Source organism: Taudactylus pleione, unplaced genomic scaffold, assembly GCF_031769625.1.
Source record: "Taudactylus pleione unplaced genomic scaffold, aTauple2 ptg000037l, whole genome shotgun sequence".
Lineage (NCBI taxonomy): Eukaryota > Metazoa > Chordata > Amphibia > Anura > Myobatrachidae > Taudactylus > Taudactylus pleione.
Genome location: NW_028284439.1, coordinates 20,993,694 through 21,010,162, shown reverse-complemented (window position 1 = coordinate 21,010,162; position 16,469 = coordinate 20,993,694). Strand labels below are relative to the sequence as shown.

General features: G+C 37.6%; 1 pseudogene; it reads left to right on the top strand.

Annotated features, from left to right (window-relative positions):
• The first annotated feature begins 11,983 nt into the window (after positions 1 to 11,983).
• Positions 11,984 to 12,102, top strand: LOC148538777 (5S ribosomal RNA; annotated as a pseudogene).
• Positions 12,103 to 16,469: the final 4,367 nt, after the last annotated feature.

Here is a 16,469-nt window from a genome sequence, read left to right as displayed (position 1 = left end):
AAGCCTTTCAGACACACATTTTTCTGCTCACCATGATGCCCTTTATGCCTTAAAATAAAGCTATCCAGCCATTAAAGATCTGCTGCATTACATGGGAAATGATATATCTGAAAGGGAAGAAACATGTTTGGAAGCAAAGGGACTTTAATTTATAATGGGCCAAATAGAAAATGGGATAATGGGCAACTCTGGTTCACCATACTGAGTCGGTTTAACAAAACCAGTCATTTTCTTCAAGATTCAAAATTGGATCTGAACAGAGCCGCAGACATTTTGGAATCCTTAAAAATGTTTGTAGAATTCTCAGCTTATAGGATTTGAGCACCAAAGTAAAATTCTTTACTCCTGTGATGATTACAAACAAAAGAGACAAATTATAAGAAATTAAAAGTGGGACTTTGGTGGTGCTGAAGATACAGCTGTTGGCCTTTCATCATCTGACAAATTTAGTGAGCATTTTCTTCTTATAATCAATCGATCAGCTATTGGCATCACTAAATCGTGGACAAGCAGCATACAGTGTCATTCGGGACAGATTTAGATTTCTTTCAGAACTATGCTCTTTAACATCGGGTGACCTACTTGCTAAGGCCAGTGCATTGGTAGTAATATACCCAGGAGATCTTGGTCCAGAGTATGCAGGTGAAGTAGTACACTTAGTTGTTTTGTTTCGTATATATATTTTATCCAGTGCAAATAATGGGGTCTATTTACTAAGCGTTGGATGGAGATAACATGAACGGAGGTAAAGTACCAGTCAATCAGCTCCTAACTGCCATGTCACAGGCTGTGTTTTAAAAATGACAGTTAGGAGCTGGTTGGCTGGTACTTTATCTCCGTCCACTTTATCTCCATCCAAAGCTTAGTGAAAAGATACTTATCAGAGCCAAGAAATCAAAATTTCTAATTACAGAGGCATTGGTTGGTAACTTCCCAAATGATGCCATTTCACTAAGCTTGCACCTTTGTTTGATGGTCAAAAACTGCAGTGGTGAGAGCAGCTTTTCTGCACTGAAGCGGGTAAAAAAATGCTCTGAGGTTCTCCATGCACTCTTGCTTTTGTGCATTGAAAATTAAATATTAAGAGAAATTCACATGGAAAATTCAATAGAAGCAAGAAAAGTTCATGCATAGCAACTCTTGCTCATTATCCTTAGTTTGTTGGATTCTAGTTGTTGTTTACCACTTACCTAGTATATAGTAGTTAAAATGTATTTTAGAGTTTATAGCTAAGTGCAGTTTTATTGAAAGCAAATGCTTTTAACTTTACAGTATCAAAATGTTTTATGATTAAATAAAGCACTTTTGGATTTCTAATATTACCAATTTAAAGTTTTGAGTGTTTACAAAGAGTTAATTTTTTGTGTGGACCCATTGGATTGCTGCCTGTCTGCTATTGCTGTCTATATGGCGCTCCAACATCTGTCAGATTTATCATAGGAAATTAATGTCGCTGGTCATATGATTGAGTCAGTGGGTCTATTCAGTTAAGACTGAGGGCCTGATTCAGAGCCGGACGCTATTGAGCGCTCGCTCTTTGCGGTCTTTTGACGCCTCTATGTCTGAGCGAGCAAACAAAACATGCGCTCGCTATTTTGTAAAGACGCCCCCTGGCCGCTCGCATCTTACGTCATCTCCGCTATTTATTAGATTAATCGAGTACATCGAAAGGCGTCTGAACTGCTCGCAGTGCTTGTGGTTGGATTTTTCCTACCGCAATCATGCGAACAGTTCAGGCTAAAAGACAACCAAGTGAAGTGGCCGATGACGCTGCTTTGTTAATTATGCACACCCATTAAATGCCCGTTTTCACCATTTGGCACGCCTGCGTTCGGATCACCACTCCCTGTTTTCAAGCACCTTCCCCTGTTACCACACACAAACGCCTCATCCTGTCACTCAAATTAGCAGGCACTCGCTATTTTGCGAGTGCTCGATTTCCAACCGCACTGACTGGTTGGCGCATGCGCATTACGACCCATACGCATGCGCAGATGTGCGAACATCACTCGGAGCGAACGAGCAGCCACTTACGAGCGGCTCTGAATCAGGCCCTGAGGTCCCTTCATCATTACTTTCTGGTTTAAATATCGAGTGGAATAGTCTTCATACCCGTGATTTTGCACACTGTTTGGTCTGGACGAGACATTAAGCTTAATTAAAGCACAGGTCACTTATTTTGCTGTCACGGTTCACATATTTTCTTTTTATTCAATATTTATTAATATTTTTAGTAATTAAGTAATATGCAGATCACATATATTTTAGTGTTAGTTAATATTTATTTAGTATTATTTATTATGTTTTCATGTTCTGCAGCTTTTACTTTGCTGAAAGTTAAATATTGGAAACCTAGCAATTTTCAGGTATGTTTCTGTTAATGCACATTATTATACAAAAAAAGGGTTTTTTTTGGATCCCACACTAGTAATGTGGTTATTTTTTAATCCATATACCAATGTATAGTACTGACACTGTAAAAGGATTATTTATGATGGATAATATTATCGTATCTACAGTATTTCACTGGAATTCTTTAACAATAAGGATTTATTGGAATAAATGTGCTACCACAGACTCTATATATGCATGTTTTAAAGACAAAGAGAAAAAAGTAGAGTCTTTACTATGGTGCACTAGTACGTCAGTCCACATTAATCATTCCGTTCTTCAATTTAAAACATATATTATACTTTATTTGTTTTTATTTAAAATTGTGCCATTTAGGGGTTACCACAACTGGCGAAATATTTTTTTTAAAATAGTTCAAGCAAAATAGTAATATGTGCATGAAAAAGAAAGAAATTTAGTGTATTAAAACTTGGTATAACACCGCTGGTTATATATACCTATATCCTTGTATGGTAGGACTAATTCCATTCTATTGATATCACTGTTATAAAATCAGTTCAATATATATAGACGTTTATTTCTAGTTTCCTTTATCAGTGATATTCATTTGAATAGGAGTGTTTATCTGCAGCAGTTGTAATGTAACAAATTATTTTACAATTGAATCGCAGCGTATCAATTCAAGAGAGACAGTCCCAGAGTAGTTAGTTTAGTAACAATTCATATTTGTCTGCTCTGTGGCAATTCATTCATGTTACTGATATCTGAGCTAGCCGATTCCATACATTTCCCACCCAGCTCGTCAGTGGCTATTCATTAGATAGTATTGCTGTATCTATTATCAATCGTAATACTGTCTTGATAGTCTAGCAATCATTCAGACTGCTGCAGTTATAGAACATATTTTCATATTAATCCATCCCTGTAATAATCAATGTGTAACCAGCGGTATGTGTACAGAAACGCCAACGTGCATTTCGCCTGGCTGCTTTGTCAAGGCATCAACCTGAGTTATCGTATCCTTCCTCATTTATCCCCCAGGTCAGGTACCAATTGGTTCATTCAAATATGTATTGCTGCCCAAATTCCTATTGGCTCTAATGTTTCCTATTCCCGTCTATTGCGGGTGTTATTGCCGAGTCCCATTAATTACTATGCCGCTCAAATTTCCTTCATGTTAATGCAGTGACATCATCTGTGAATAAATCAATTATATCTTAATCCAGTATAGTATCTATATTACAGCCCCTGATTCCATTTGTACTTTATATATATATATATATATATATATATATATATATATATATTTACCAGAATATAGGTTGGCACACACAAAGCAAATTTAAACATCCACCTGGGGTGCTTCCCCAATGCTTCCTCCTGGGCAGCATCAACACATGTCCAAGATAGTAGATAAGGTGCACTCATCAGGGACTTTTCCTCAGCATAAAAAACTTATTTTATTCCTTATTGCATAATTGCAGGTTGTCACAGGTCGACGCTTTGGCTAACAAACTTAGCCTTCCTCAGGACAGACTTCCCAACCACCAAGATAGGCCTATCTTGGTGGTTGGGAAGTCTGTCCTGAGGAAGGCTACGTTTGTTAGTTGAAACGTCGACCTGTGACAACCTGCAATAATGCAATAAGGAGTAAAATAAGTTTTTTATGCTGACGAAAAGTCCCTGGTGAGTGCATCTTATCCACTATCTTGGACATATATATATATATATATATATATCTATATATATATATCAGCGAATAATAGCGGCACTGGGAGACTTTGATTTAAAATAATGCCTTCATTTCCTACGTTTTGGAAATGAATCCGTCATCAGGGAAGCAGAGCTAATGAACACACACAAACATTTATACACACATAGAGTATTACCTGATTGCTGACAGCCGCGGGACGCCGCCCTCCGACATCCTCCATGAGATTCCCCACCACGCTGTGTCCGGATCCCTCGGTGACGTCATCAGGGTGCGCCCCACGGCTAACCAATGAGGCTGTACAATGGTAGTCATGGCAACCCAATCTATGTTGGTAGCTGCCGATTACAACAAATTAAAAACAAAACAACTATTAAATAACGGCATATGGATATAATGAAATTCACATAATTAGTCCCATAAATATTAGTAATACAAAAAATATAATGCAAAATGCTATGACACGCTGAACATATTAGGACATAGATCCTATAAAAAACATTGCAATCCTAAATTCTCGTTCAACCCTTTCGGGGCTATCATGTTTAGTTTGAATATCCATCTACATTCAAGTTTTAAAAGCATTTTATTGCTATCACCCCCTCTGATGTTATTTGGGATATGGTCAATAATTTTAGATCTGATACTGGCCTATGTTTAGCAATTATGCAATGGCGTGCGACTGGTTGATCACTATTGCCGGTGGCTAATGCAGCCCTTATGGCAGACCGATGATTCGCCATGCATTCCTTAAATTGACTTTGGGTTTTACCCACATAGCATAACCCACAGGGACATGTCAATAGATAAATTACAAAGCGGGACGTACAAGTCAGGGGATAATTAATAGTATACTTCTTTCCTGAATGAGGATGATTAAATGAATCTACAACTGACATGGAGCTGCACGTTAGGCAACCCAAACAACGATAACATCCTACTTTTTGTATAAAAAAATTAGTTTTATGTGCTTTTTTCTTCAAAGGTGCTATATCATATTTAACTAGTTGGTCTCATAAATTTGGTCCTCTTTTATAGCTGGGCATCATTCTAGAATTAAATAACAATGGTAGCTCTGAATCTGTATTTATCAGAGGCCATAGTTGTTTAGCCTTTTTTTACCACCATTTTGGTTTTCGTGGTAAAAGTGTTAACCCAAGGTATAGTATCTTGCAATGAATCCTTATTTAATCTAGGTTTCAATGTATCAGCTCTTGGTATGGCTAAAAAATTTTCTTTTGTATCCTCCAATAGTTTTTTATCATATCCCCTCAACTGGAATTTCTGTATCATCTGTTGCATATCAATTTCCATCTGTTGTTCATCACTAGTTATGCGTTTAATACGTAACATTTGGGAGTATGGTAACCCCTTGCGGAGTGCTAAAGGGTGAAAGCTATCATTTCGCAACATGGTGTTCCTGTCAGTGGGTTTTACATATTAGGCAGTTGACAATATGCCATCCCTTAATGATATATTAACATCCAGAAATTGGATCATATGGGGGCTGATTTTATAAGTGAGTTGAGCTGCATGTCCTGACCGATTATGAGAGTCCAACAATTCTACATCAGTACTTCTGCAGCATCCGGGCACAGTAAGAATATAATAATTTATCATAATACATTTAGGGGGACCAATCAAAAATAATTAAAAATTACCAAATAAATAAAAATAGCATTTTCTAATATAAAAACCCATATTTCTATCAGAATGTCCTCATTTAGTCTTAGGCAAGATTTACTACAGAGACAGGATAAATGGAATGGAAGCAGACTCCATTTTTGGACCTGTGCTTGACAAAACAGGAGATGGGAGAGATAATAGCTGGTCCACCGAATTAATTGAATTTAAATATCTACTTCAAAAACAGACCAAAGTGTTTTGGAACAAAAAGATGTTTGATAATTACCAATGAAGTGAGATGCCCCCAAGGGGCTTAAGACCAAAAATACACTGCTCAAATAAATAAATAATAATAAATAAATAAAGGGAAGACTAAAATAACACATCCTAGATATGAATGAATGAAATATTCTTATTAAATACTTTGTTCTTTACATAGTTGAATGTGCTGACACCAAAATCACACAAACATTATGATTGGAAATCAAATTTATTAACCCATGGAAGTCTGGTTTTGGAGCCACACTCAAAAATAAAGTGGAAAAACACACTACAGGCTGCTCCAACTTTGATGTAATGTCCTTAAAACAAGTCAAACTGAGGCTCAGTAGTGTGTGTGGCCTCCCTACAATGCCTGGGCATGCTCCTGATGAGGTGGCAGATGGACTCCTGAGGGATCTCCTCCCAGACCTGGAATAAAGCATTTGCCAACTGCTGGACATTCTGTGGTGCAACGTGGCTTTGGTGGATGGAGCGAGACATGACGTCCCAGATGTGCTCAATTGGATTCAGGTCTGGGGAACGGGCAGGCCAGTCCATAGCACCAATCCCTTCGTCTTGCAGGAACTGCTCACACACTCGAGCCACATGAGGTCTAGCATTGTCTTGCATTAGGAGGAACCCAAGGCCAACCGCACCAGCATATGGTCTCACAAGGGGTCTGAGGATCTCATCTCGGTACCTAATAGCAGTCAGGTTACCTCTAGCGAGCACATGGAGGGCTGTGCGGCCCCCCAAAGAAATGCCACCCCACACCATTACTGACCCACTGCCAAACCGGTCATGCTGGAGGATGTTGCAGGCAGCAGAACGTTCTCCTTGACGTCCCCAGACTCTGTCACATCTGTCACATGTGCTCAGTGTGAACCTGCTTTCATCTGTGAAGAGCACAGGGTGCCGGTGGCGAATTTGCCAATCTTGGTGTTCTCTGGCAAATGCCAAACGTCCTGCACGGTGTTGGGCTGTAAGCACAACCCCCACCTGTGGACGTCGGGCCCTCATACCACCCTCATGGAGTCTGTTTCTGACTGTTTGAGCAGACACATGCACATTTGTGGCCTGCTGGAGGTCATTTTGCAGGGCTCTGGCAGTGCTCTGGCAGTGCTCCTCCTGTTCCTCCTTGCACAAAGGCGGAGGTAGCGGTCCTGCTGCTGGGTTGTTGCCCTCCTACGGCCTCCTCCACGACTCCTGATGTACTGGCCTGTCTCTTGTTAGCGCCTCCATGCTGTGGACACTACACTGACAGACACAGCAAACCTTCTTGCCACAGCTCCCATTGATGTGCCATCCTGGATGAGTTGCACTACCTGAGCCACTTGTGTGGGTTGTAGACTCCGTCTCATGCTACCACTAGAGTGAAAGCACCGCCAGCATTCAAAAGTGACCAAAACATCAGCCAAAAAGCATAGGAACTGAGAAGTGGTCTGTGGTCGCCACCGGCAGAACCACTCCTTTATTGGTGGTGTCTTGCTAATTGCCTATAATTTCCACCTGTTGTCTATTCCATTTGCACAACAGCATGTGAAATTGATTGTCAATCAATGTTGCTTCCTAAGTGGACAGTTTGATTTCACAGAAGTGTGAATGACTTGGAGTTACATTGTGTTGTTTAAGTGTTCCCTGTATTTTTTTGAGCAGTGCATTTCAAGCCTATGAGCTGGATGAAACCCTAAAGAAGGAATGGGAACAAACATTGTTGATATGCTTTAGAGGTCTAATCAACATTTTGATAAAACAAGATGAAAAAATAGTGGAAGAATACAATAGAAAGATTATAAATATAGGAGAAAAATTTAAAAAATATGAACTTCAGGAAGAATTCCAGAAAACATATCAAAAATATAAAACTGAGATAGAACAATTCGAGAAGAACATAATAGAGAAAAAAAAAACATAAATGCCTCAGTGACAAGAATGATTATGCTAATGGTAATGTCTTCAAGTGATAATAAAAACAAGGGGAGAAGACAGATGCACATTGTTAAGACATTCAATGTCGGAAACCTCAGAAGAAGAAACATCAGACAGCTCGTACAATGGCAATAGATATCAAGGAATACAACAACATTTTTTAAGAGCAGGCCCCAAAACATCAATAGACAATCCCGGCCCTTCTGAAAGATCAGAAGAGGAGGGCAGGACAATAAAAAAATCAAAGAAAAAGAGAGAGAGGAGAAGGGGATATGAATGTACAGAGGAGACACAGAACCTTCAGGTAATAAGTGACAATGCCAATTTACAGATTATCAACCTTACAGGGAAAGAATTAAATCAACATCATCGCTGCATTTTGTCTAAAGGAATGTTCTTCTCCCCTAACAGAAACATGGATCGGTTTGATGTAGAGAAAGATCTAAATCTTTTTATTTGGAAGGTACTGTTAAAAAAGTTTTTAAAAAATAGTGAAATAACTAGAAATGATAATTCAAGATCAGGAGATCCAAATGCATTGTCACAATTCGATGAGGATGACCAAAGAACATTACAGATTCTTGAGGAACTCTCTGAAGATGATAGTATTGTACCCAGTACATCAAACAGGGATAAGACCTTAAGGAAACAATACTTTTCCAGGCTTTCAGAATTGTCCACAAGCCAAGATCTATATGGAATTACTATCAAGGGATATCGAAAGAATACATACTAATAGAGCCTCCACTAAGAAATATAACCTGCTAAAGAAGAACAAACAGCTTTGAAGGATATTGAAAAATGTGAAAATGTTGATACAAAGCCCTCAGATAAAGGGGGCAATATAGTCCTCTGGAACAGAGAGGACTATATTCAAGAAGTTCTGAGACAACTTGAGGATGGAGAATGTTATAAGAGACTAATATTCAATCCTACAGTGAACTTATTAGGAGAATATAAAAAAAATCATTGAATCATATTTCACTTGAGGAATAATTACAAAGAGAGAAAGAGACTACCTATGTGTGGAAAATTTGAGAGTACCCACTTTCTATGTCTTACCGAAGGTACACAAAAATATGGAGAGATCACCTGGAAGACCCATTGTGTCAGGTATAGGAGGACTTACAGAAAAGGCAAGCATTTTTGTTGATAAAAATTTACGTAAATTTATACTGTAACTTCCCGCCTACACCAGGGACACTCTAGACATTCTTGGACTGTTACAAAATCTCACGATAACATCGGACATGTGGCTATGTACATGTGATGTAGAATCATTATACACCAGCATAGACCATGAAATAGGGGTCAAGGCAATTGAATTCTTTTTGAACATGGGGAGAAAAGTGAATTCAATGATTTTGTTATCCAACTTCTCAGGTTCATATTAATTAAAAATGTCTTCACTTTCCATGAGAGGTACTACCTACAGACCCAAGGTACAGCAATGGGGACCATGTGTGCCGCCACATACGCTAATCTGTACCTCGGGTGGTGGGAGAAAGAGCATATCTTTAGCTCAGAATTTGATCTATGTACCGAACACATAATATCTTGTTTCAGGTATATAGATGATATCCTAATTATCTGGGTAGGAGACAAGGATATGTTCCTAGAATTTATCGGAATACTTAATAATAACACCATGAACATGAAATTAACCTCTGAGATGAGTCAGAAAAAGTTCACATTCTTAGATCTAAAGATAGAAGTGTCTGGGGATGGGAAGATAATCACAGACATGTTTAGAAAAACAACAGCGACAAACAGTATCCTCCATGCAGAAAGTAACCATTCTCGGCAACCATCAAAGGAGTACCCAAGGGAGAAATTCTGAGGACCCGCTGCAATTGTACAGAACAAGCTACCTTTGAAGAAAGAGCAAGGGAATTGACCAAAAGATTGGAGAGTAGAGGATATAGTTGGAAGATAATAAAGAGGGGGTACAATGCAGCTAAAAACAAAGACAGGGACTCCCTTATCATATCGGCAGATGGAAACCAAGATAAGAAAGAGAATAACCAGAATTTGAGATTTATTGGGACATACTGCAATAAATGGAGTGAAATTCAAAAAACTCTACAGAAACACTGGAATGTCCTCACTTTAAATCCAGATTTAGCAGGAATTTGGGGACAAAATGTTAACATCAGTTGGTGAAAATCTGCCATCCTTAAAGACATATTAGTACACAGCCACAGCCACTTCAAATATTCTAAAAAGAATACAGATAAAATTGTGGGGTGCTATCCATGTAAAATGTGTAAGGTGTGTAGATATATTGACCAGACAAAAGAGACAACCGATTGGTATGGAAATTAAATCAAAATTAAGGAATACATAAATTGTAATATGATTGGAGTTATATATTGCCTGTATTGTACATGTGGACTAAAGTACATAGTAATGACAAGTAGGCAACTAAAACAGAGAATTCTTGAGCATATCTGGAATGTAAGAAATGCCAAACAAGATGAATCTAGACTACATGTTGAGATGGATATGATTCACCACACTATAGGAATTTGGTTTGAATCTGTCATAAAATTACTACATTATCATATAGAATAATAATCTCAATATGAAATCATCAAAGGATTAAGCTGATCAGGGTAAACTATTATACAATAAGAAAGATTGTTTTTCCTTTTATCTTCTTCTTTCCTCCTCCCCTCTGTCTTTTTGTGAACATTTAATCTTAATACTTACAATATATATAGAATGTATTTAAATATATGAGTACTTGGATGGGAGACCACCAAGAATTAGGATGCTATATACCACGTCAATATACTGTATCAGTAGGCATAGAGGTATTTTGAGATGAATATCGAATATATGAAGTGTTACTACTGATAGAGACCTAAGGTAATCTAATTTAAGATCAACATCCTCACCCAGATTATAATATGAACACTATAACGATTTGCTAGTCCCATTTAAACTATAAGAAATAGCAACAAAATATGAACATCTAATGACACAATTAGAGTCAATTTTCCTTATATCAACTGTACATACGTGTATAAGTATGTAGAGGTATATATATTCAAACATATACATTTGGGACATCTATTCACACCTCTATTTGAGCTAATACACATATTTATTTTTATATTTGTATATATAATAGGGAACACTAAGAATACTCACATTTGTGATATATATTTAAAATTAATATTCTATTTAGGATACATTATAAATAACTACATCAATTTGAATTATCCCATATCTGCTATATAATTGGTCACAATCAATTTCACTATAAGGATGCATGGGTAATATATTTTCACAGTATAGTTAATTATTTTGACACACAATCATAGGGTCCACTATAACAAATGAAATCACCATATTCACGTCACTTTGATTTATTGGATTTGAATAATTGAATATATATATATATATATATATATATTTGTTGTTTTTTCTCACTCACTTTTTACAATAATATTTACTAATTAATAACAATGATGAATATGGTTTTCTCCTTTTTACACTTTTCAAATGGTGGATTAATTGATCATTTTAGAAATATGTGCTGTATTATATTTATATTTTTATATTAAAAACTATCTATCATAAATCTGTTGGAATGTAAGTGTGGCATGAAATATGTGGGGAAAACCAAGAGAGTTTTGAAACTAAGAATTCAGGAACATATTAGAAACATTAAGAACAGGATAGAAGGACATGCGGCGTCCAAACATTTTTCTACAGAACATAACTCTAATCCGGAAGAACTGAATTTTAAGGCAATCGAACATGTGACACTTGGTGAAAAAGGGGGAGACCTGAGTAATCTGCTTTCAAGAAGAGAGATGTATTGGATATTTGAACTTGGGACTATGGCACCAAAAGGTTTTAATGAAGGCTACGAAATAGCCCCATTTCTATAAAGCTGGACCTATAAAGGACAATGTATCTGTATTCTCGAGTTGGTTTCTACTAATATACCATAGGTGACTGGTTACACCTTGTTGGGGCCAGGCTAGTACCAGGGAGGGCGACCCCCTGGAAATACCTGGTTTAGTATATTACCAAAACTCATAATCGGGATAGGGGTTATGCCGATGTTGAACGTTTGAGGGAAATAGTGATTTCTACAGCCATACCACTGTGCCCATGCCCAATCTTGTCTGATCTTGGAAGCTATACATAGATGGGCTTGGTCAGTACTGGGATGGGTGACCTCCCAAGAATACCAGGTGCTGTAGTTATTACCCCATATAGTTTCAAAGCATATACCCCATGAAGCCAAAAAGAAAGAAGCCTCCATACGGAATTTTGGAATTTTTCTCCCCTATGAACTTTTTTTTGGACCCCTCTTCTTATTCTTATACACACCAAATGACTGCATTTGATTAATGGACAGTGAATCCCCCCTTTTTATGCTAATATAGGAATTCTTCCCTCTGCCACTCCCCTTTTTGCCCCCCATTCTTTGCCGTATTGAAATATTTAGAAATATTTTGGGAATACTAATCTACTAATATATGTCTGATTTCTATTTATATATAGGTATCGAAATTATTATCAAATATTATTTGATTATAGATTATAGAACTATAAGCATGCAATCTCTAAAGTATTTTCCATTCTTTTGGATATTTTTGGGATGGGACAATCCTTGAAATAGCTGTGCATTATGGACCTCTATTTACAGATAAAAATTACACACAGAGTTTGTTCTTTATATTGTTTCATATTTATTAGTTGCAGAAAGAAAGTATACATTATGCGCTGACAGGGCGGAAGTGATAAGCAGCCATTCACGATGTAAGGGCGGAAACCACGAGGTCTGTTGCATCCGGGCGGAACTAAACTATCCTAGGGCAGAAGTGACATGAGGCATCACATGACCAGTGACGGACACTCCTCCTACTGTGTGGCAATGGAAGGACACGTCGAACAATCTATATGCGCGAAGCGGCTATGACATCGTGACACCATCATCTCTGGGCGGAAGTAGTTGAATGGGTAGTAAGGGCAAAGGCGGCCGAAACAAACTTTGTATTAATAATCATTTAAGGACTTGTGGTTAGATAACCACATGCTACTTTATGTTAAGGTGGTCTGAGCATTACCAGGATTACTCTTGGATGCTTTTAATGTAGTTTATGGAGTTGTTTCCTTTTTTTTTTGCAACCCGGAAGTCTTGTGACGAAATGCGTTGGGAGAAGCAGTACCTGAACCCTTGAACTTTGTCTCCTTTTTTTATCAAGATAAGCCGTTATCCTCTTTTTATTCCATATTATCTCCTCAACTATTTATTCATTTTTATCTAAGTTTTTATATCTATGTTTATGTATAGCATGTTATTGTGTTGTTTATAGTTCAAATTAAATTATTTATTTATTATTTATTTATTACTTATTGCACTTTATATTTATATATTCATTATTATCCATTTTTAAATGGGATTTTGCCACTAGCACTTTAGCAAACCTAGTTGTCTGTTTTTTCAATCATCCTATGTTTTACATATATATATATATATATATATATATTCATTTGTTGTTTTTTCTCACTCACTTTTTACACTAATATTTACTAATTAATAACAATGATGAATATGGTTTTCTCCTTTTTACACTTTTCAAATGGTGGATTAATTGATCATTTTAGAAATATGTGCTGTATTATATATATTTATATTTTTATATTAAAATGTATTATTTAAAGCTAGATAGTGTATATATCATTGGGGGATAGTGATGATTCATGTTAACTTATTCTCAAATAAATAAATATTGACATGCTAATAATAGGAATTTGGATTATAAAGACAATTATTACATGTTATTTATATATATATATATATATATATATATATATATATATATAGTTAAAGTACAAATGGAATCGGGGGCTGTAATAAAGATAATATACGGGAATAGGAAACATTAGAGCCAATAGGAATTTGGGCGGCAATAACATATTTGAATGAACCAATCGGTACCTGACCAGGGGGATAAATGAGCAAGGATACGATTACTCGGGTTGATGCCATGACAAAGCAGCCAGACGAAACGCACGTTTGTGTTTCTGTACACATACCACTGGTTACACATTGATTATTACAGGGATGGATTAATATGAAAATTTGTTCTATAACTGCAGAAGTCTGAATGATTATTAGACAGTATTATGGTTGATAATAGATACAGCAATACTATCTAATGAATACCCACTGACAAGCTGGGTGGGAAATGTATGGAGCCAGCTAGCTCAGAGGATATCAGTAACGTGATTGAATTATAAACGGGCTGCCACGGAGCAGACAAATATGAATTGTTACTAAACTAACTACTCTGGGACTGTCTCTCTTGAATTGATACACTGCGATTCAATTGTAAAATAATTTGTTACATTACAACTGCTACAGATAAACACTCCTATTCAAATGAATATCACTGATTAGGAAACTAGAAATAAACGTCTATATATATATATATATATTGAATTCATTTTATAACAGTGATATCAAGAGAATAGCATTAGTCCTACCATACAATGATATAGGTATATATAACCAACGGTATTATACCAGGTTTTAATGCACAAAATGTCTTTCTTTTTCATGCACATATTACTATTTTGCTTGAACTATTTCAAAAAAATAATTTTTGCCAGTTGTGGTAACCCCTAAATGACATAATTTTAAATAAAAACAAAGATTAATATGTTTTAAATTGAAGAACAGAATGATTAATGTGGACTGATGTAATAGTGCAACGCACATTATTAATACAAATTGTTGTATTTTATTAATATTCCATATTTTGTTTTTTATATTTTTTTCATGCTTCATATAATCAAAGAGGGGAGGGAGATTGAGCTGTTTTAATGTAGGTGGGTAGCTATGCTCTATAGTGCTAGCCACACCCCACAGTACAGACTGCACCCCCACATCACTGGTCACACCCCTATAAAAGTAGTCACGCCCACTGCAGCAGCACACAATCTTAATATATTTCAGCTCCAGGCCCATGAGGACCTTAATCTGGCACTGGCTGGTACGTGAAGAGGTTAATCAAATTTACTTACAGTGCTCCTCTGGTAGACTTTGGGCCTGATTCAGAGTTGGGAATAGAGAGAAATATTTCTCTCAACTGATCATCTTGGTAAAACCATGCTGCACTGCAGGTGGGCCAGATTTAAAATGTGCAGAGAGATTTAGATTTTGGAGGGAGGTGTCAAAACTGACATCTAAATTGTAGAGTAATAATAAAGCTGTGCAGTATTTGTAGGCTACATGTAAAAGCAGCCAGTATTTACACTACATGCAAAAAAAATTTATGTATTTACACCCCTTGCATTGCAACATGGTTTGTCCAGGTACACATTTAAGTGCTATCTCTCTCTCTATTCCCAACTCTGAATCTGGCGCTCTGTCCTCAGGCTCCTGAATTGCTGGACAGCTCCAGCTATTCTCCATCTTCTGCATCCTCTCAGACACTCTCCATCCACAGAAGATTTAAGAAAAGCGGTCACATTAATTCACAGGAAAGCAGCATATGCCTCCTCAGGGGCTCCTCCTAGACCCCAGCAGCCAGCCTATCAATTCTTATAGGCGGGACCTCTGGCGCCCTGTCTGACAGATCTCTTTGAAGGGCACCAGTCTAGGGGCAGGTTACTGGGACTCATTCGCAATGAGGTGCTGGCAACATCAACAAAGAGGACCACTTGATGGTGCTCTCCTTCTAGTGATGAACCATCAATAGCACCATCAGTGTTTAACATCAATGATGTGTAATCATTGGCAGGAAACCATCAATGGTTTCACCCACCGATGATCAGACCTGCTCTATTAGTTTCTGGCCAGTGGGCCAATCAGATTTGGGGAAGAGGATTCACAGGTTGTACCAGGCAGCAGGGCTATACTCTGTCTCCTGGTGCCAGGTAGGAAAAAAAAACATAGTGAAGTTTTGTGCCATCAATGGTGGAGACCATTAAATCTCCGACATCGATGGCAAAGCCATTGACCATCAGTGGTTAACCATCCATGATTGGAAATTATTGATGGTCATCCCTGTCTCCTTCCCTCTTGCTTCTCCAGACCCCTCCACAACAGACCAGCCTTCTCTCCTGACCGCTGCTAATACAGTAACTTCCACTCAACTGCCCTCTCTCTTGGAACATCTCTCCAAAGGGAATGAGAGGACCAAGCTGCTCACGCTCTCTCTGATGCGCTGGTCCTCCCACTACCTCTTTTATTAGCCCCTGTCTGTGCGACACTTGTCTTCCTGCTTCTGTCATGAGACACAGACGTGACCACTCATGCAGGGGTTCTCGTGCCAACCATTGTTCTGCCTTGCAACAGACCTATCAATAGAAAGGAGGAGGTCTGCACACACACGCTATGATAACATGACCTTAAGTGTATATAGGAAATACAACATACAAGCGTTGATACCCCATGGTTATGCGGCATCATACTATTACTGAAGGGCTCACTGTTGTAGGAGGTGGAAGGCTCTCAGAGTGTGGCTAATACTACTGGCATTTCTGTAAAGATTGTGTTTAATTTATAGTTACTGCTTTTACTTGACTTTAGTGTGTGCGGTGTAAAATAAAGGTATTC